Source organism: Meleagris gallopavo, chromosome 5, assembly GCF_905368555.1.
Source record: "Meleagris gallopavo chromosome 5, MGAL_WU_HG_1.1, whole genome shotgun sequence".
NCBI classification, from domain to species: domain Eukaryota; kingdom Metazoa; phylum Chordata; class Aves; order Galliformes; family Phasianidae; genus Meleagris; species Meleagris gallopavo.
Window position 1 is genome coordinate 1,426,172 of NC_139408.1, and position 22,829 is coordinate 1,449,000.

Below are 22,829 nucleotides of genomic sequence, written 5' to 3' on the forward strand. Positions count from 1 at the left end.
TTCCTTCTTTGTCCAAGAACTCATATATGGAAGTTTCTAAATTATGGTCTTAGTTCATTCTCTGCTTCTGCAGCTGACTAAGCAGCTGATGAGGCTAAATATTTGTCATGTCTGAATTGAAACTTTGTCTCAATAAAATAAGTGAAGTGTTATTCATCCACTGTTCTCTCCTCTCCTCCTTTTTATAATATAAAGCGAAATCCTGAAATGCTAGTTAATGCTGTTTTATTTTGTCACATAAGAAAGACCCATGTGTACATTACAAGGTAGAGTAAAATACCAAGTACCTGTAAAGTACATGAATCTCAGTAATGCCTGAAGACCAAATAATCTTTCCTTATTTGTGATGCGTAGAGACATTATGTCCCTGAGAGAGAATCTTTTCAACCTTTACAGTGATTTGAAATCCAGGAATAGCAAATAAAGATCTTGTTGAGACCATCACCATGAATCAATTCAGTCCATTGTTTTATTTGGCCTTCTGTGATTATTAAACAGCTACACTGATTTTTTTTTATTATTTATTTATTAGAAGTTGTTTTTCAAGTAGTGGCAATGAGAAAGTTATAATAAAATTGCTTAATAGACTGTTGATTATATTTTATGAGTGCTACTATTTGAAATGTGTTCGGTATATGTAAGCTACTCAACAGGAAACTGTGTACAAAAACAACATGGATCTTGCAATTTTATCAGGACAATGCAAGTAGATTTCAGCAAGGTTGGTTCCAACTCATCTGTGATAAATGAGAAGATAAGGCAATCAGTGCACACCATGACACTCTGTGCAGCTAGTTAGGCACACTTCAGAACTATTCAGGTGTGCTCACGAAGCCTATGAGTCTTTCATGGGGGGTGTCTCAATATAAATACATCCTTCATGGTGGCCACTGGAAATGCAGGACTTGCTTTTCCAAGACTTAACCCAGGTCAGATATAAATAATAGATATTAAGAGTTAGCTCTAATGCTGAGGCTGTGTTAGAGACTGTATTTTGGTTAGATCAAAAGAATGCATTTTTTTTTTTTCTTCTCCTTCTTTTCTTTGCTTAGCTCCTGTGCTTGACAGATGCCTGCAAAATTCCATCACACTTTTGCATGGACCTGGTTGGGTCTCTGACAGAGAAGGTTTCAGCCTCTTAAGAGCAAAGATGTATATCCAAGAAGCTCTATTGGCCCTGCACCAACGATTACAAGTCTGCAAACTGTTGCAAGCCGGTGAGTTGTCCCACTTCTTAAAAGTCTTTTATTTTGCAATGTACTGTTTCTATAAAAAAAACAAAAAAAACAATTGGTACTGTATCATAAGGAAGTGTGACGTGTATTGCATAAACTGCATTACTTTTAAGGAAAACAAAATACTTATCCTGTAATCACAAAGGCAACAGTAAAGGATTTAATTGTGTATCTCTTTTGGTAAGAGATGTCATACGTATCCTGTTCTCTTGCTGCATGCTGTGCTTAGCTGTGTTGCTCCTGATGTGGAAATTCTATAAAGCAGTGATTTTTTCATAGCTTGCTCTGCACTGCAGTTTTTAATGGTCCCATAGATCTTCTCATAAAGCTAACCTAAAAGATTATTTAGCTGAAAGATTTATTTGTTAAATAAATGAAACATGTAACTAGTGTTGCATTATGAAAGATTCGATAACTATAATATTTACAAAACCCCATACTTAATTACTATGCATATGCCATTACAGATTATTTCTTTTTTTTGCTTTATTATCAGAAATGCATTTTATTTTGAAAAAATTGTAGAATACAGAGAGTGAATATATTGTTTCATAGCTCAGTAGCAATAAGATGATTTTGGTATTTTTCTAACCGGGTGTTTTATTTTAGGAAATAAAAACAAAAAAAGGAAAAGGTCTTGTTTAGGGTATTTACGTGTGTTCACATTTTTAAACATTTTAAGGTGGATAATGTATAAAAGCCATGTACAGATTTTCCAGGAAATATACTTTATAGAAATTAACCAACCAGCTAGGAAACTAGAATTTCAAAATGATCTCAAGCCTCAGAGTTAAGAATGACTATCATACTGCCAGTCTGTGTAGGAAGGGGGAGGAGAAGTGCGAGCAAAGTGTCAGTCACACTGTTTATACAGCACCTCCTGCTGTCAGATCCATAAAGAGAAATGAGAATTGACTACAAGAGAGTATTCCTGTCTAGAGCTAATAGTGGTCAGCAAGAAGAAATCAAACAACAAAAAAAAAAAAAACAAAAAACCAAAACAGAAATGAGTGTGTTTGTGAGAGGGAAACAAGCAGAAAAGAAAAAAGCGTGTTTCAAAATGTTTCTGCATCAGTACAGCGATACGTTAAAGACTGAGAAATATCTTTACACATTTTATTTACTGTCTTCACTTTAAAGACAATGCTGCCTGTCACAAAGGCCATAGGAATGAGATATGTTACTTTCCACAGCCTTTTCTCTTTTAGAAAAAATATACAGCTTGCTTAGAAGTATTAAGTAAGTATAGAGGTAATTAGCAGAGTAAAGCAGACAAAAATAAAAATTCATATGCAAGTCTGTCAATATCAACAATTTTTTGCTCATCATTATAAAGTACGTGTAAGGAAGTTTCAGAAAATTAACTTGTATTAATTATTCCTCTGGTGATTGTCCAGCATTGTTTAGCTGGAAATGATAAATGACTGAAAATGTAACAATTTTCATAGATGTGAAATCTCTTCTGGAGGCAAGTGTTTCTTTATGCTGAAAGGCTCACATATATACAGAAGTGTTCAGTATGACATTGCTGGATATTTTCAGCTTTTAAGGGTCTTCGGATTATAGGGATAAATGTATGTGTACATTTGTGTGTATGGCAGTTGTTGACAAAAAAACCTTACAACTAAAATATTTTAGTAAACTTTTCCAATTCATTTAAGTGCTTTTACATCAGAAGGATGTTAAGTGTTTTGTGAAGTGAATGTGTTGAAAGCTTGTGTTAGTTTAAACTGTATTACCTCAAAGATAATATATAACATGCAAATCAATTTAAATTGTCTTAGTTTTTTGGACCATTTTGTATTGGAAGTTTTATTAGTACTGAACATAAATAAAACTGGTAAAATAGGCTATCTTATACTGTAGTTATGAAAACACCTTGAAATAACTGCCTTCTCACTATGCTGACCTTTGTAAGTAACTAAAACAAGTTTTTTTGGTAAAGAGTAAATTGTTCTATGGTACAGATGCAAGGTTAGGATGCACAGTCATAAAAAACCAGGACATTGAATCAAAATACTCTCTCAGTTTGTCCTGTTGTGCCAAGGCCTGACAGCATGACTGTCGTAACTGTGTACAGCACTTATACCAATATAAAATCCGATAGTATTACAAAAATGCATTGATTTCTATTTATTGTGGCGTTACTTTGTTTTCATTATTTTTAGTTATTTTTCTCTATTCACTATAATAAAAATGGAACGGAGGTAAAAATAGTGGCAGGAGGAAATTCTTTGATCCCATGTTGTTTTCCTAGTACACTCTGTCCATAGAAATCAAATACAAAAAACAACAAATAATATGTAAATACATGTTACTTCTATTAAAATCCATCTGGAATTAAATTTAAAATGCATGTATTGAATTAAAAGAACACTTAGCTTCTGGTCCATATTGTGCAGTTGCACTGCTCAGTGCTTTTTAAAAGCACGCTGTTGCTTCTTGCCCCAGAGGAAGGAAGCAGTGAGGAGTTATATCTCTTTGCTGTAGTCTTTGTACCTTTTCAAAGAAGGCTATCAGTATTCTGCAATTGGTATTCCTTGAGAATAACGTAAGGTGGAGTGAACTAGGTAAAACTGAGAGTACTTGATGTTTAGGGAAAGGTTTGTGCAGTGCCCGAAATGAAAGAGATAGGAAAAAAAAATAAAAATAAAAAACCTTTATACACTATACTACAAAAAGCTACTGATCTCTTTTCCTTTCAGTTCTTTCTAATTGCATTTGTATATCTGTAAAATATTATAGCAGCTTCACTAAAATCTTGATAAAGCTTATTTTGACATTTTGCTGCCGTGAATTCTGTGACTGTGAAATGCAGTTTCAAAAAAGGGGAGGGGTGGGAGAGATTTAAACATAGTACTGTTTAGAATTATTTTGTTATTAGTATTTCAGGTGGTATCCTTATGCTTTACGATCTTAAACACGCTCTTTTGGTGACTCTTGGAATTTCTGAGATGCCTTAATAAATATGATTGTTAAAATCTGGGTTATTACATAAATAATGTGTAATTGGATAAATGCATGCAAGACTTTTTAAAATCTTTTTGTCCAGCTGCTATATTTTCTATTAGCAATGTTTCAGAAGAAAAACATCTGAAAAATGAAACTGCACTCAAATAAAATGAACACCTAACAATAGAAATAAGATTATATCTGATAGCATGAGACACAGTTAACACTTTCAGAGATGGGGGATGTCCATCTCATTAACATTCTTCATATGTAGTGGTGCTCTTGGTGGGGGTGTTGAAGTAGGAATGCCATTGTGCTGGGTTCCAGTGTTTGGGGACAAACACTGCTGTGGAGGGAACGTGTGAAAAGGCCATAGTACTGACAGTGAATGAGGAAGGCTGTGCTTTCTGTATGCTTCAAGCAGGGAAGCTGTCATTCACCGGCCTAGCACAGCTAAACAGAGACCAAAAGAGAAGACTCAAATACCTTTTAAAATGATATTAATGATTTTTAAACATTTTCTTCATTTAGAATTACACTTTATTCAAGCTGTTTATCTGCCCCTTTAGTAAATGGCACAGAACACAAATGAACAGGTAAATGCAAGAATAATCCCAGTCATTGCCACAGTTAAGATTTATTATGAAAAGTGTATAGGTATAAATATTTGAGAATGACAAGTTGCTGAAGTATACTTAAATGGTTTTGAACGTAGGATACTCGGACAAACTTAGCAAAGCTTCAATGCAGCAGTTAACAAACACAGCCTGTCCTAAGGTTCTGCTCAGTTGCCTTTTATTTTACTGCAAGCATGCTATATGTGGGGATGAGGGCACTGAGCTGGGATGAGAAGTGACAGGAAATTGTTTGTAAGCTTGATCTAGCAGAATTTATAGTCATGATAATTAATCATTTGAACCACAGCAATTTACATTAAAGCAATAGGGCTAGTATGAAAATACCCACAAGAAAATAAGAGAGAATAAAACTATTGGCTGTTTCCACTATTCATCTGTATTTTTATGTTTCGGCTATGGGAACTCTAGCTTTAATGTATTATTTCAGGAGTACATGCAACAGCTTTGCTGTTATTATTCTAAGCTGAATCGAGAGACATCATAGTTCGTAAGTTTTTGCTCAGTTTGCTATGTAGATCCTTAAAAAATAATGCTGATTTTTTTTTAAGTGAAATAATGCATTTATTAGAACAAAGAGAAAAGAAAAAAAAATACATTTCTTCTATTATCTTTGACTACTCTTTTGAAATAGCCAACTCAAGTACTGAAGGTTGAATATATTCATGAAACAAATACAGAAGTTTCTCTGCATAACTTTTCTTTTTTGTTCTCTGTAAGAAACATATATGTAATGACTCATCAGTTGGTTTTCCACAGATTTTAGCAATTTTGTTGTGTGGTAAGATTTCTAATGATTCTTTTATGTGTTGTTTTTGTTTTTTTTTCCCCCGAATTAAAATATAAACTAATTGTTATTTAGAATCCTTTTGCAAGTGTTTAGGCTGGGAGAAACTAACAAGTGATACGTTTTATTTGCCAAGTATTTTATAATCAGTATGTTTTTCGTGCATATATATATATATATATATCATATATATGGTATAATTTATATCCATGTTAATTGGCAGAGTTATCAGAATATTACAGCGAAGTAATTTGTAATGCTATTTTCAGAAAATCAGATTATGTTTTGCTAAAGATGGCATTATAATTGATACCCCTTGAAAAAAGGAAAAAAACTTTGATTTCCTGTTCAACACTAGCTTGCATTTGTGTTGTTAGTGAACAGCCTGAGTTCACCTCACTCGCCCACCTCCCCCTGCCTTTTTTTTAGACGTAAATATTTAAGCTTCCTCTTGGTTGCAGCTTCTGCTCATCTAATTTTATATGACATTGACTCACACTCAGGAAGAGGTGTTAAGTATCTTTATTTCAATCTTCAGAGGTCACGCAAAAATGAATTTTTTGTCTGTTTGACCTGTGTAGGGACCGCTCAGGAAATAATATCGTGTTGAAGTAAACTTTGTGTAAAGCAAGATTTTATGCGAAAGTGTAATATTTCAACACAGCTTCTTATTAACAGAATACGGAAATAGTGTTGCAGTTTGAAACTGATAGAAAATACTGCCCTCTTGATAGTTCAGATAAGTGATTCTTATCATGTTGCATTGTTTATAGTTTGAGTGATGGTTGAAATTTTTCCCACAGCTGAACTGCATTCTAGTTACCAGAAGTATTTTAAGAACCTTAAACTTGTGTCTTTTTCTAAGTGTCATGCCTTGAGCAGGCCTAACATCAGTTAAATGAAGTGAAAATTGCATTCTTGTCTTGATAGAGATGAAAATGGATTTCTGGTCATGAAATAGATGTAGTTGTCACTTTTTTAAAAAGGTGTCAGCAGTTTGCTTCAGCAAGTAAGGTGCCAATTCAGTATGACAGTAAACTTGTGATCTGAGCAATCAATAAAATGCTTCAATAACTTCTGCTTCATTACACTTATAATAAGAGGCTATAGATCTGTGGCACATAAAATGTTGATAAAGAGAATATGTAGGGACTTAGCATGACATTTTGTTTTAGTAATACCGTAAGTGCAATGTTGCCACCTAGAGTTTGTGCATAGGTAATTATTCTGAAAGCAAAAGCTGTATTGAAAAATGAACGCTGTTATTTCAAAGCCCTATTTATTTCCATCACTTTGGGGCTTGTATGTCTGTCTGTATGGAATAATTCATTTACCTTGTTGCAAAACTGTTTAGGTCAGGACAAGTAAGGCAATTTTTGCTGTTTTTCAGCCTTATTCATTTGACAGTCTGTAAAAATGTGAGCATTTTCTTTTTCTCTAAACCAACATTAAAATACACCTAAGAAACAATTATTATCTAAAGAGTTCAGCTGTTACCAGATAGTTAAAAAATTATAACATTACATTGATTTGATTTGACACTTGCAAGGGGTGATAACCAAAGCTTTGTAATCACAGTGAGTTAATATTGTGATGTTTCAGATTTGAACCAAGTGTTCTATCTGTTGGTTTGTGAAACCATAAATGGCTCCTTCTGATTTTTCATAAACATGTATCGTAGGAAAATTTTATCTGAGCTATTTATCTTGTAAGAAAATTATTTTGATACTTTAACTAGTTTTTTGTTTGCTTGTTTGTTTGTTTCAAAATTGATGGCACTTGATTGATACAGCATAGAAGGCATTTCTGCTGTGTATTATATTGCATTTTGAATAAAGAATATCTGTGGAGAGTTTTTCTTTCCAGGGAAAACTATTGGAAATCCTAAATTCTTCTGAAATATATTTTTGAAAGGTGTGGGATTAAAAGTTATGTCTAGAAAGCATGAAGGATGGGTTTGTCAAATCCAGTATCACACAGTGCTTTATCTAGTGAGAAAGAAAATTTGGTTGAGATTATTGAAAAATGGGTAATTAAAGCCTTCTTTGTATAAAAAAGGCTAATTTGACTAAGTGCACAGATACAGCGTATTTATTAAGAGGATGACTGATCAATCTTTTCATTTTTATAAGCAGCAATCAATATATTGCGTCTGTTTTTTCTTCTACTGGTGTGTAATTTATAAACAGTTTCTCCTTTGAACTACAAAGCTTCACAGTAACTTGGGTGGTAATGGTACTCCTGCTTCATGTTTCCAGTGAGATAGCCCTTGCTCTGATGAGGTGATTTGCTAACAATGTCCTGTGCTTTTTCACTATAATTTAACCAGTTCCTTCTGTAGAGAGAATATAGTGGTGAGAGGAAATGTGTCTGAAAATGTGAGTAAAGAATTAAATTAATACTCTTAGAATGTCATTTCTGGATTGTTTTTCATTGTTAACTTCGGTTATTTTTTGCTTCTCTCTGTTTGAACATGAATGTTTTCTAGAAATGTATAGAATATAACTAAGAAAATATATACAAGTCAAAGCGTAGACCACAAACAAGATGAGATTCTTTTGCAAATTAGAAATTAAGCATTTAGGACTAGAGAAGTTACAGCAGCGTCCAACACCTTTGTCCAACACATTTGCAACTCCTATTTGACTAGACTTGGAATCATTGCCACATACGTAACCAAGTGAATCCTAGCAGGGCACGTATTCTTTGCTGTTGGAAAGGGGAAAACAATTCACTCTTTTCCGTTATATTGCCAGTCCTGTAATTGAATTAACACAAAATGATGCCCGTACCTATTTGAAATAAGTGCATCTCTGCATGGAAATATGAATTTGACTTTTTTTTTTGAGTGCTCTGCATTTATAGTCTTTGATTTAATGGCGTGTAAAGTAATTTTGATCACCCAAACTAAGAATTTGTCAAATGATCAAAATTACAGATTTTATCTTTGTGTTCTTCTCGATTCTATCAGTTCATCTTGAACTAACTTCCTTTCTTTAGGGATCGAGTACGGTCAAAAAACATCATATTTGCCATAGGCTAGGCTGTATAATCGTTCACTCATTTGTCTCAGTTGACAAGGGTAGGTTGTTAAGCAAAGGAATTTGAATGTGCGCCTGAATCTGGGAGCACTTAAGAAAACTCTTGGGTATTACGAGGTTTACAATAAAATTCTGAGTTTTCAAATCCATTTTATTATTCTGAATTTACGAAATATTAAGAATATCTGCTGGGCAGGAGAAGGAGTTCTAGAGTTACGTTGTTCATAAATAGTCTGTAGTTTTGCACAGAAAAGATTGAATCAAGGTTAGTTACAGATGTATCATTTTAGAGTTATGTAAGGAGACAGCTAAATGTGGACTGTCTTCCTGCATGAAAATGGGAACTTACTTGCAGCAATGTCATATCTATTACTTAAGTGCAGCACTGACATTCTGCTCCTATTGTGAGTTAAATGAAATGCTGCACAATTATGAGATCTACTCGTTGAGTTAGTTCTTCAACTACACTTATTAGAAGTCATTCAAATAAAACATAAAAGCTCAATTTAGAACTTTCTGAATATACTGAAAATAAATCATTGCATTTTACAACTTTGAAAGTAATTACTGAATTCTATTGCTAAAGTCTGTGGAAATGGGTTTGACAGATTTTTCTCTAAATTACTCAACCACCTACAGGTATTATTGCCAAGAGTCTTTTGAAATGAGAATAAATTTTATGGAGTTACAACAGCAAAGTGAAAGAGTATGTTTGATAGATTCTCTGAACAGTTTCAACACCCACAGGTATTATTTGTAAGAAAACAATCATGCAGAGTCTTCAGCTGGTTAGAGAGGGCACAGCTTTCCATCTTCACCTGACATCCTATCTGTTCTCTCCACATCCTGTGCCCCCTGCCTACCACCCACTCCTCCTAAAACAATGCTCACTAAGAGCGTTTTGTGTGAATGGACAAGAATATGAATGTTTTTTCAAAGAATCTGAACAGTATAGAAAACACGTTCTTTGTGGGTGACGAAAAGACTTGAGGTGGGAGAAGAAAAACTGTCATAAGGATTGATTAGTATTCTTCACTTTCTTTCCTAATTAATCAATGTTATTCTATAATTGTTGTAAACACTCCAAGGTAATTACTGACTTAAAACCTGAATATAAGAAAAAAAGACCTAAAAGATAAAATTGAAAATTATATTTGCTTTTTTTTTGTCTTTTTAATTTGATTCACATATACTCTTTTGTGATTTGGTGCAACTTTTTTCTCAATATTTCTAAATAATTGAGTCCTGAAATATTCAACAGGAGTTTTTTTTTTTAAAGTAGTCCGTAAATGTTAGCTGCTTAAATTTTAACGTGAGGGCCTTGTGTCTGTAAAAATGAGACATTATATGGTTGTGCACTTGTCAATGGTGCCTTTTTCATACTATAATTCCCTTAAATTAATTTTTGTTTATTCAAATAATGCCCCAAAAAACCCAAAAGACGAGGCCTGTTTACAGTGCATACACTAATATCACTGTATATAGACTGTATATCACACAGGTGTAATTTTATGTACCTTATGCTGTAATTTTATTAACCTAATATTTTATGCTTTTACATTTGTTCTTTGTAACCTTGTAAAAGTGTAGACTCTTAGCTTGTTGCTTTCTTTTTTTTTAATATATCATTTGTTGCATTTTTTGTTTTGAATCTTGATGAATTCCTTTAATTCAGTATTACAATAAGAACTACCATTTAAAAACTAAGCTAATGTGGTATTTTAGAGTAATATAGAGGTGTACATCAGAATCGTCTAATTGGTTTACAGTGACTTGCCTGTTTCAAGGATGTAAAAATTCATTTCTAGAATTTGTTGCTAAACTCATACAGTTCCATTTTATTGCCAAACTTTTTTTTTTGTCGTAACCCTTACACTGAGAAATATGCCTGTTTAAAACTTTGTACATCTGAGAATATTTATGTAGTAGATTACCAGGCTGTGCTGACTTAACCAAACACTGCCTCAAGTGCATCCAGAACATCAGAGAATTCTGTTGTTCCCTCCAGCCTTCTGTTATTCAGATCGCATTTTAAGCTGCAGTATTTTGCATTTTGGTCGCAACAACCCCAGGCAACCCTACAGGCTTGAGGAGGAGTGGCTGGAAAGCTGCCTGATGGAAAGGGACCTTGGTGTACTGATGGACAGCCATGATATGAATATGAGCCAGCAGTGTGCCCAGGTGGCCAAGAAGGCCGATGGCATCCCGGCTTGTATCGGGAATGGGGTGGTGAGCAGGACTGGGGAAGTCGTCCTGCCCCTGTACTCGGCACTGGTGAGGCCTCACCTCGAGTCCTGTGTTCAGTTTTGGGCACCTCAGTACAGAAAGGACAGGGAGGTGCTGGAGCAGGTCCAGAGAAGGGAACAAGGCTTGTGAAGGGCTTGGAGAATGTGCTCTATGAGGAGAGGCTGAAGGTACTGGGGCTGTTCGGTCTGAGGAAAAGGAAGGTGAAGGGAGACCTTATTGCTCTCTTCATATACCTGAATATTGCTCTCTTTATATACCTGCTTTCAGCAAGGGCGGGTTGGTCTCTTCTCACTGGTGACAGGAGGAGGGGAAACGCTCAAGTTGCACGAGGGTAGGTTTAGGTTCAATATTAGGAAAAACTTGTTTACAGAGAGGGTTGTTAAGCACTGGAATAGGCTCCCCAGGGAGGTGGTTGAGTTACCATCCTTGGATATGTTTAAAAACCGTTTGGTTGTGGTGCTCAGGGACGTGATTTAGGGTAGAATGGTTAGGTTGCAGTTGGGTTTGATCTTTAAGGTCTTTTCCAACCTGGGCAATTCTATGGTTCTATGATTTTGTCCAGAATTAGTGATTAAAATCTGTGTGCTGGCACCATTCAGGAATAGCCACCAACTTTTAAATTATTTCCAGCTTGGTCTTCTCTGCTGATTATCTTTCACTCAGACACATTGATAATTTTAGTATTCCTATCTACTTCATTATATCAATTCAACAGTTTGAGAGATTCATTATCTGACAGGCTGTGTAAGTTTCTCTTTGCTGAGTGGCAGAAAGTGGTTTGCCAATCTTGAACTTTTCTCACGTGATGTTCTTTCAAAAAAGGATTCTATTTAATTGGACTTCTGAGAAGCTCTCCTAGTTCAGACAACAAGCAAGTGACTGAGTCAAGAACGTGTTGCAGCCTATACTGTGAGTTAAAGTGCTGTTTCACTCTAACTGTGAATCTTCTTTTGCAGTCATAGCAAGGAAACTACATGCATGTATTTGTAATTGTAAAATTTTACCCTGAGCCAACAAAATTCTGCTTCATAAAGCTAAGTCATCTGAGTTCTATGCCGTCTACCAAGTTGTTACACTCTAATATATTGTATTCAAAAAATGATTTCAAACCAATTCTTGATAAATATGATTTTTTTTTTTCCCCCCCAGGTTATGACCTTGATTCGTAAAGACAGCAATTGTTCAAAGTAAAAGCAAAGTTCTGTCAGGCTAAGTGGCAAGCTATATAGACACTATGTAAGTGTAATTTTATATATTGATTGCAAACTCAAGCTGGCCTCTTGTTCAAAGGTGCCACTATACAGTGCAGAAGCAAATTTTCTCCTTAGCACACCAACACACTTCAGTGAAGCAATGAAAAAGTTTCTGCAAATATACACCTCTTTCTAGCATGGAATGAGTGGATTTATATAATTTCTAAGCCATGTCCTATTGTCTGCCAGAAAGAAAGGTCAGTTTTGTTAGTTACCAGAACTGTCATCATCCTTGTTTGTGCAGATAGCCCAAAATACAGGTGTTCTGCAGGAAGTCCAAGGATGTATTGAGCAAGGTCGAAGCATGCCATGTTTTAGTCTTATTTCCAGGGTGAACCAGTGAACGGAGGTTTAACCACAGCATCATTGTCAGCCAACGTCCTTAAAATTATATAACTTCACATCTTTGTGTTAAAGCTTGCTTACAGTCCATTATCACTGCTGATCCTCACACCTCTGGTATTAGAAGGGGGAAGACTGTGTAGAAAGAGAAAATGGTATGTGAAGAAGAAAAGAATGTCATCTAAGTGTATAAATGTTTATGCTGTGCAAATTTAAGCTTCACTGTATAAAATTATCCCACTGTTTTGAACTCGCTCTCAGCTTACTGAGAAAGTACAAAACTTGGTCTAGTGGCTAATTTTTAGGTTCTATGAAAGGGGAAAACTGAACATACCTTGTGAAAGTAAAAATATTAAAACAAAAAACACATAAAAAAAAACAACCCTAAAAATTTGGATAATTCACAACAAACATGTTAAATCCTGCACTAACCTGGCTTTGCCCTTCCAGTACTGCATAGAGCACAGACATTTCTGTAAACAAATTTTGTGTAGACAACCAAGTGCCTGTTGAATGCTTATCCATTAAACAAATATCTCTCAAGATCCATAAAATACCTTTAAAACATTTGTAAAGCAAGGAAACAGACCATCAGAATTACTTCTAGTTGCCATAACTGACAAAAATCTTTTGATTTTTTTTTGAGGAAAGAGAGAAATGTAGCGTTAAGTCTTCCAAATAACTGCAGACAAGTTAAAACTAGCATCACTATGTATTTGTTTATCAAAGGTCTTTTTTAAATGTCCAAAATTCAACTGAGGCTTTGAAAATGTAGAACTAGAAAGAACGGTAATGTTAGGGTCAGTCTTGCACTACAACTAGAAACCATACTGTAGAAGACTTATCAAATTCTCCTTTAAAAAGCTAGCTGGGTTCTCTGCTCTCAGTTTGACTATAATAAGGTTGTGTGAGATTTTCATTCCTCCAGTGGTTAAAAGCTTGCTTCTCATTTCCATTCTGACTATTTTCACATCTATTTAATATCAATTTCTTCCTGTTATGCTAATCGTTTTTTTTTTCTGAAAAAGCTGTGCATCCTCCTTGCTGTTTACCTCCTTTCCATATATTTTTAAACAGTTGTCATACCTGTTTTCAGCCTTTCTCTTTCTTTTTAAGCCAAATTCTTCTTGCTTCCTCTTGAGATGCTTGTTACTGCTGTAAACATGACATCACCCCTTTTATGCATCTATCTTGAGTCTTACTCAAACATAAAGAAAAGGTGCGCAGTACTTCAAAATTTTTAATGGTTTCTTAAGAGTGCTCTGTAGTTTCATTTTTTTTTTTTTTTCCCTTTTTAAAAATAAACTATATTCGCTACTCTCTAGTTATGTGAAGGTCCCACTTCCATTAAAATCTTTTAGAAGTATTCATTAGTGAATATTTGTGTGCACACAGCAGTTAGTTAAGAATTCTTAAGTGAAGGCTACTGTATGGTCCACAATGTATTAAGTATCTTGAGTTTTACTTCTAGATATCAATGCACAGCCTTACCTTACTATCTTTATTTTTCCAACTTTACTGAAAAACTCATGGCTTTGAATGGCTTTGAATACTTGTATACCAGTCCTAACCTCCCACTGTGGGACTTGCCTCTGTAATATAGCTTCATACTGTCTGTTAATACATCAGGTCCTTTTGTTGTAAGGCTTTATTATCAGCTGCTTTGAGATTTTTACAGATCATATGCAGTTTTCTAGTCTGATAAGACTTCAATAGTTCTTTCACTATCTATGTATCCTTTCTAATTTATATCTTCTACAATTTTATCTATTCCTCTGTCCAAATGTGGAAAATATTTTTTCTAACTTTCCATTTCTTAATAGTCATGTTTGCCTATTACTATCTAGAAAATTGTATTTATATTCATTAGAACTCGACAGATATGAGCGTATTATTCATATGGTACTCTCCTAAGTTACAGTTGGAGGCATTATAATCTGTTTTGTTAAAATTCCAACTGATAGGTAATTAAGTATGGAAGTAGTCATGCTCAGAAGACTGAAAAACTGAAAGGTGTATTTTGCTAACAAATTGTTTGGAAGAAGTTGGTTTCCAAAATATCCCGTAGAATACCATTCTCCTCTGAGAAACAGAAAATTGCATAAACATTAGACAAGGTTTATTTTTAATTTGTGAGCAAAACAAGAAAATAAAACTTGTGTCCACATTTTTTTTTTTTAATCTTAGACTGAGTGGCAATTTCTGCAGCCTGATATAACACACAAGAAGCAGTAGTGGTAATGTTTATATTATTCTGCACCAAACCTTGAAACCTGCAGGTTCTTACTTCGCAATTACAGTATTTATTAGGGGCTCAGTGTACTGTAAAGTTAATTTTGAAGTTGTACTGTGAAGTGTCTGTTACATCAGATGAAAAGAAAATGCTTGTAATATGAATAAACACTGTTTTCCTGATACTTCCAGAATGCAGGATGAGGCCTGTGGTTAAAGGTAGTTTGGAAACTGTTTCAAATTAGGAAGAGCTTCCTCTGGGCCTTGGCTGTGAGTGGAAAGAGACTCCAGCTATGAGCTCCCACCATAAAGTGTGAGGGAGATTCTGAAGCCTGGTTAGGAAGATAGAATTTTAAAACACTTCAATCTCATTATTTGTGAGAAATTTTGTTACATCATCAAATACTCTATCAGGTATTTTGTTTAGTTACCAAAGGTTCCTTGGACAGATTGAGTGGTAGTCAACACTTTGTCCAGGTCAGGACTTGGACGATGTACCATAGATCAGAAGCCCTGAAAACCTTCAGGGAAACTATAGGAAACTGTACACTGAAGTTTTAATTCTTTCGGATTTGCTAGACTGCTTGCCTAATCCAAGTTACTGTATTCAGTATAGTGTTGCAATTTCTCTTCCCTTCTCTTCTTTCTCTGAGTTTTCTTTAAATAAAATGAAATATTTCTTACGTCACATAGACTAAAATTTAGTTCTGAAGATTGCTGCAAATGTCACTGAACAATGGACATTACATGCAGGAAAACAACCTGATGTCAGGAAGTATATCAATCAAGGCACAATTTTCCAATGGCAACAGCATTTTCATTGTTTCCAAACTGTGTAAGTTATCGTCTGTAGAAACTTGCCGACTTTAATGGGAAAGTGGAAATAAAGGTGACTTGAGCCTTAATTTTTTTTAAAAAAGCATGTTCATTATGTATAGAAAACACATTTTGGAAAGGCAGTCTTACAGATGCATATTATTGCTCCTCCTAGTATCTAAAATATTTGCAGTATTCTTCTAGAGAGAGAAATTTCCTTGAAATCTTTTCACTTAAAATTTAAAACATACAAATACATTGATACGGTCACTATTTGCCAAGTTTAGTTTGCTGTCAGTAAAATGTAGTTAAATTTTACAATACTTTTTTTCTTTTTTTTTTTTTGGCCTGTATAATGTTATGCATAGCTATTTTAGCTCTTTTTCAGGAAGCTTCTGAGGGCGCACAGTTTTTATCAGCATTATTCAATTTATCCTTACAAGAAAAGTGGCACTACACAAAATGCAAATATTTGCAGCCCTAGACATAGGGTGGTCCTATGGCTTCTCTTCAAATACCAGTCACAGGATGCAGATATCATGCAGTACTGCATATTTTTCCAGGGCTGGTATCTGGCTGCTGTGTAGATTCCTGAGGCAGTTCTGTTAGCACTCTTGAAATGCCTCCAGGTCTACCATGTGATTAGATTGCAGATGGAGTACTTGAGCTATGCCACTTTTCTTTCTCTTACGTTGATTATAATTGGGAGCCTGTGATACTTTTTTGTGAAGGTATTTTTACGTGCTTTCAAACTGACTATTAGCCTCTTCTTTTTTTTTCTTTTTTTAAGAGACAGTAAAAATAAGCTGCTTAGTAAACCTCTATTTTTGGAGACAATCTTCATAACTTTGTTGACATTGCTTTAATGTGAGTTTTTGTAGTGAGTCTTTCCAAAGCTTTATTTTTAGATTTTTAATTTGAGGTTGTATTAATGTATTTTGAATTATTAAAATTCATCTCCTATGTTTAGACTCTAAGTGAGAAAAAATCAAAGCAAATAAATTGTTTGGGATCCCTCTATTCATTTATGTTAAAGAATTGAAAAAAAATATCATGCAGAATGAACAGCATCATTTCTGATGAATAAAAATATGCTGTTTCTTTACAAATATGTCAAATATTTTTGATGTAAAATGGAATGGCTTCAGATTATGCAAATGTTGATATTTTTTATAAATTCTGTAATTTGAAATTAAATAAGCACGTATTGAATGCAGCATCTTCTGAAGTCTGGGTGATTTGGATTAAAGCACGGCTTATGTTTAACTTGGTCCTTTAGAAGACTATTTCTGATCCTTACTAATTAAAAGTAGTGAAATATTCTGGCTTTTATTCTCGGAGAAATCCTTTCAGCATAATTTTTTTTTTTTCATTTCTGTGTAAGTATGTGTAGCTAATCCTTTACTAAAATTGCAAACAATTCCTAAGCATATCCTCACAACATTTTATCATAGTTTTTAAGAGCAATTCTTTGTCTTCATACCAGTCTCAAATTAATATTTGCATAAAATTCTTCAGATCGCTTCATAATTTTGTTTAATAGGCTTTCCCTTTTAAGATTACAGCCTTTTCTATAAATTGCAAATTATGCAAAGTACGCCTACTTAAGTTTTGCAAATTCTCATTGCCAAATGACAATTGTTTCACTGTTTGTCTGTTCAAAGGATTACTTCTTAAATTAGTGAACTAAAATGATAAAGTGCATGTTTCTATTCTCTTATTTATAACCCATAATTTTCCTAAGGCCAATTTAAGATATATTGTCTTTTAGAATGACATTAAATTAGACCTCAGTCATCTGCTTCCTGTCACTTTCTATTATTTTGTACTTGTTCATCAATCCTTGGGGGAAATCAAAGCCTGTGTGGCTCCCATTTGAATCTGCATAATTCTCAGTGATGGCTGGGTCAGGAGGTGCTTCCCCATGATATTTAAATTTCTACCATAACAAGAACCATTAACCCTTCAATGGCATGGTCATTCCAATTCTTGCTAGCATGTATTGTGTTATTTATTAGTGCAAGTGAAGTAATTCAGATCTTAAATTTAACTCCCCAGTTGTGATATTTTGATATTAATTACAATGGCAATGAAATTTTATAACATGAGTAATGTTTTATTAGTGTATGCTTATATTCTTAACTACTTTAGACAGCCAGTTTTAAAAACATCCTTTAGTCTTTTACTTTTCAGTTCTGGAAAGAATTTAAATATATTTATTTGTTACTTATTATGCAAACTACTTTGCTGTTACAAGTAAAACTCTGGTTGTACATAAATGCTATTTCTCAAGCTCGTTGTAAAGAGACGTAGCTGTGGAAGCCAGATGATATATTCTGTTTGATATTCATGATAACACTATAGCAGTCCATAGAGAGAACGGTGAGAAATTGCCATTGTATTGCACTGATTTATCTGAGCAGGCCAGTTGCCTCAAGATGAAAAACGTTGACATGGGCCTTCTGTGTTCCTCAATGTTCTGTTAAAAACAGCCTTAGCTAAGAATACAGCCACTCGTGTTCTGTATTTTTCTTGACCTGTTTAGTTCTTCTGGGAATTTATATAAATTACAGTAGATGTTCCTGATGACCAACAATAATTGATGGAAGGTGAAAGGCACACCTGAACACGATGAATCTTGCACACGGTTGATCTTCCTTCTCAGTGCAAGTGATGGAAGGATATAGAGAATACTTTTACAGATGACAGTCCCATAAATACAGCTGAGTAGAAGAAATTGAGCAGTAAATATCTGATCAAGACACACCTTGAAAGATAGTAGCACTCACTCAAGAACTGTGGCATTGTAACTGCTGATCTTGAATCGTCATATCCGCTGAAATCTGATCTGTATGTTTCTTGTCCAGACTTAGATGTACAATCTTTTTTTTAGCTTCTACTTTGAATGCTTGTAAAAAGGTGCTTAATAGCAGCTACTTGTTTCCAGATCTAAGTAATAGTGTGTGTCGGTTTCACAAAATCCTGTGGGAAGTGCAGATCCTCGGCTCGTTTATAATGAAAGGCCACGCAGTATTAGTTACAAAGCTCTGTACATTTACAATCCATGAAAGCAGTCAATGCTGGGTAACAAATGGTGAGGTTTGAAAACTAACTTCCCTCTCAAGGCAGTGTAAATCATCAACGTGCGTGGGGCTGGGAATCATTCAATCCACTAAAATCCCTGAATCCTGCAACACTGCTGAGAAATAGGATTTTAAAAGCCTATTCAAGCTTCTTCCATGAAATCATCTCATACATATCAGTCAAATATCTAAAAGTTATCTGACTTCCATCTACTGGTAAGGCTTTTACATTATTCAATTTATTAAGACATGAAATTGTTCAGAAAAATTGATGTTCTCTGATATTCTCTCCAGTATACACAAAGACCTGGATTCTTACTCACCCAGTTTACTCTGTGGGGCTGTCATGGTGATGGTTACAGTTCTTTGATTTTCTCCATAGCCCCAGGCCTCTGTTTGCTTTAACCTATGCCAGCTGGCAGTGATTCCCTAGGGACCATTGCAACTTGGGTTTTAGAACTGCCTGTACTTTATCTATCCTTCTTCCCCACTTAAAGCACAGAAGGCTGCACAAACAGCAGACAGTAAATGACCTAGCTACAGGGCACCCTTACCAGGTTGGAACAGTAAGACTGTGGTCTTTGGGCCATGTAGACGTGATGTTGGAGATATCAGACCAGCAAGAAGGAATATGTGACAGAAGTATTGATATTTTTGGTCATTCCGTAGTGACTGAACAGCTCAAACAATTGTAAATGGTCACAGTCTCACATTTTTGGATCATATTCTCCATGTGTTTCTTGGACTGTCACTCAACATATAGTATGGAAAAGGGATTAATGTTGGTCACGGAGCAGGTCTTAGTGTCGCTGTCCTTTATTAATAAATGTATTCAAATGTACTCCTGCCTCTTTCAGATGAGATCCCAACCATTTATACTGCAGATATGTAGTTTTCATAGTGTGAGGCTCATGGGCATGTCTTTAACAATAGGAAGTGCATCTTCTAGATACTGCTTTTCAGTTGAGAGTCCTGTGGTATCTTTAGCTGTGGTATTTCTGGACATTTTAAATATACCTTATGGTGTCAACTATCTTAGCTTTTAGAGACCTAATTAGCAGATGTGTTGAAATTCTTCGAAGTCCATTACTTTTTAGAAATATTCAACAGTTCTCAGGTCCTATTTTCCAGATCTGCCTTCAGTATTTTGTTTCAGAAATGATAAAAGATTGTCAGTTTGTTTTTAAAATATCAAGAATACCTGAATAATTTAATATACAGAGTGTCTCCTAGTGGAATATTCTGTAATGTGGTAGGCAAAAGTATAACAAGGCACAGTGAGACCGTATAAAGTCAAGTGGAAAAGAAGTACACATTTTTAACTGCACAGGTAATTAATGTTTGAAAATACTTATCAAAATATATTCTATATTTATCAGTCAAAATTTTTTTCACGTAATTTTGATATCTTTCTAAAACGTGTCAACTAATTTTAGCTAAGTGTTGAAATTCCTTGGTGGTTTTTGTTATTTGACATCTTAAGAAGGAGGCTGTATAACACTTCTTAACTTGTAATTTTGTAGAATAAGACATTGGTCTATGAGTTGCACCTGTAAAAATAAGGTTATTTGTACATCAATCAGACAGAGTATAGCTGATTTTCCTGCCCTCCTCAGGCCTGGCACTTTTAAAAGGAGTAGCTAATGAAACAGAAAACTCGGAAATCTCTTTTCTGTGAGCAAGGAGAAAAGAGTTGGCAACAAAAACTGGATAAAATGCATAAGTTCTTGCTTTTTTTTTTTTGTGATTGTGATAGTTCTCGATCAGGTTTTCCTCGCTGCCAAGGATACTGTTGAGATTTGAAAGGACACTGAATGCAAGGCAAGGTGAGGGATGTACAGGGAGGAAAGAGGATGACTTCAGCAAAGAGAATGATTAAGACATCACACTGGTGATATTATCTAGAAGATTTTAAACTAAGGTAGTCCATAATACACTTCAATATTAAAGCGTTCAATTTATGAATTAGAAAAATTAGTGTATTTTGTTGATATCTTATGCTACAAGCGTTTCGACATTGAGCAAGCCATAGTACTCCTCCCACAGATCAAGAACAGTAGCACATCTTCTTTTTAAATTCTGAAGATAGTTAAGTTAAACTGGAAACATGTTGAAATATAATGAAATAGAACATATAATGGGTTCAAGTTCTAAACTGTGCTATAACCGGAGGCTATTTTGATTAATTTTCAAAGCAAGGTAAAATATGTGTTTTAACTATAGAAATTATATAAACCAGAAATGTAATACTGCAAAGGGCTCGGTACTTTTTTCATTTAAATTATACTGCATTTTTGGGCATATTACAAAAATTTTGAAGTACAATATACTTATTTCTGTTCCTGTTTCTTTGAGTGCATGCTGTTAACCTAGTACGCTTCTAAATCTAGTTTAATAAATGAACTATCTGATAATATTTAGAACCTTTCAAATTGAGCACCTGTGAAAAGATTAACAGGATCTTGGCATCAGTTCTTTTATGTAAGTGACTGACGCATGATAAAGCTTGATGAATCTTCCTTTGTTAGAGTATTGAATCATATCATGATACAATCACTAAGGTGTAATCACTGAGATCATCTGGTCCATCCATCCATCCATGCCCACCGTGCCCATTAAACCATGTCCCTGTGTGCAACATATGCACATTTCTTGAATACCTCAAGGGAAGGTAACCACCACTTCCCTGGGCAACCTGTTCCAATACTTGATCTCTCTTTCAGAGAAGACAAATATTCAACCTGAGCCTACCCTATTGCAGCTTGAAGCCATTATGTCTGTTCCTATTACTGTTATCTGGGAGAAGAGACCAACCTCCCCCTCCACTGCAACCTCCTTTCTGGTTGTTGTAGAGAACAGTAAGTCTCCCCTGATCTTCTTATTATCCAGACTAAGTAATCCCAGTGCCCTCAGTTGCTCCTCATGAGACTTGAGATCTCTCATAGGGTGTTTCTGGCCCCCCAAAAAGGCCTGTATTTGACAATACATTTTTTTAACTGCAAGTGAAGAATAGAAATTGGAAATACTAGTGATAGATAGGCCTGGTGATGTCTTCTAAACCTGGTGATCTGAAGTCAACTCTTGTGTCTGGAAATCCTATCAAATATTCAGTGACATCACTGTACCTGATTTTTTTTTTTTTTTTTTTTTTTTTTTTTTTGTTCTTAAGCATCCATTCACTGTTGGTAACAGGTATAGGACTACTATTAGTTTAATAAATTGTGTGCATTTTAAATGCCTTATCTGATCCCTTCTTGCGCTGGTCTTCAGTGATCATTTAATTAACTCAGTGTATGCAATCCAATATATTTGTTTCTACTTTTCATTTATTTGGCTTTCATTAACTATATATAAAGATGCTAATGAGAACTATAATTTAAAGAAAACATATTTTTTGTCAGCACAGCATTTTATTTCCTAAATATACTAGACCCTATCGCTTATTTGTTAATTTATGGGTAAAATTTTTAGAAGAGTAAAGGCAAGAGAATGTCCTGTGTAAATACTGAAGCAGTACATGAGGTAGAAGTCCATTCCCTCTTTATGGAAATGATTTATTGTTATATATATATATATATATATATATATATATATATATATACTTCTGAGATAGACATTTTAAATTAAAAAAATGAAAAGATTGTTTAGGCTAAAAATAAGAAAATAAACCCATTGTTTTGAAAGTACTGAATAAATAAAAATTGCATACAATATATGTACTTTCCTACTGGCAGGAAAGTATTTGAATTTAACCTTGAGATTATTCAGAAGAAATGGAGTAGCAAATTATGGTCATGTGCATTGTAATTACTGCACTTGCCTTTTCTGCTATGTACCAGTACAGAAGGATTCTTTTTTTTTTTGTGTGTAACAAAATGACACAGACAAATTAAGTGACCATATTGGTAGAAGGTTGGTAACGCATTATATATTGTGCCTTTGTTTACAGGCCTCAAATGTTCTACCCAGAAATTTACTTAAGACTATTTTAAAAACTGATGTATCTTTAAGTTATTTCCTTTAACTGGAAATAAAAGAAAAAAAAAACTTGTTTTCAATGTAATCACTTTTCATCTGTTTTTGGAAGGAATATCTTCATATCTTTATCAGTCTAACCTGTACAGCAAGGATTTGTTTGTATTTGTGAAATAACACCACGCGTCATCTTAGGCAATACTCACCTCCTCCAGAAATCCACCTGTAGTT

At 34.5% G+C, this 22,829-nt stretch overlaps 1 long non-coding RNA gene across 2 annotated transcripts in view; it reads left to right on the forward strand.

The window, feature by feature from the left end:
- LOC146544202 (uncharacterized) overlaps nt 1-22,829 on the forward strand; it is a 182,105-nt gene that overhangs the window by 38,325 nt on the left and 120,951 nt on the right. For both annotated transcript variants that reach the window (XR_014883325.1, XR_014883326.1), the window contains exon 5: nt 1,053-1,217. This is a non-coding gene — a long non-coding RNA (uncharacterized LOC146544202). The remainder of the gene's footprint in view (nt 1-1,052; nt 1,218-22,829) is intronic.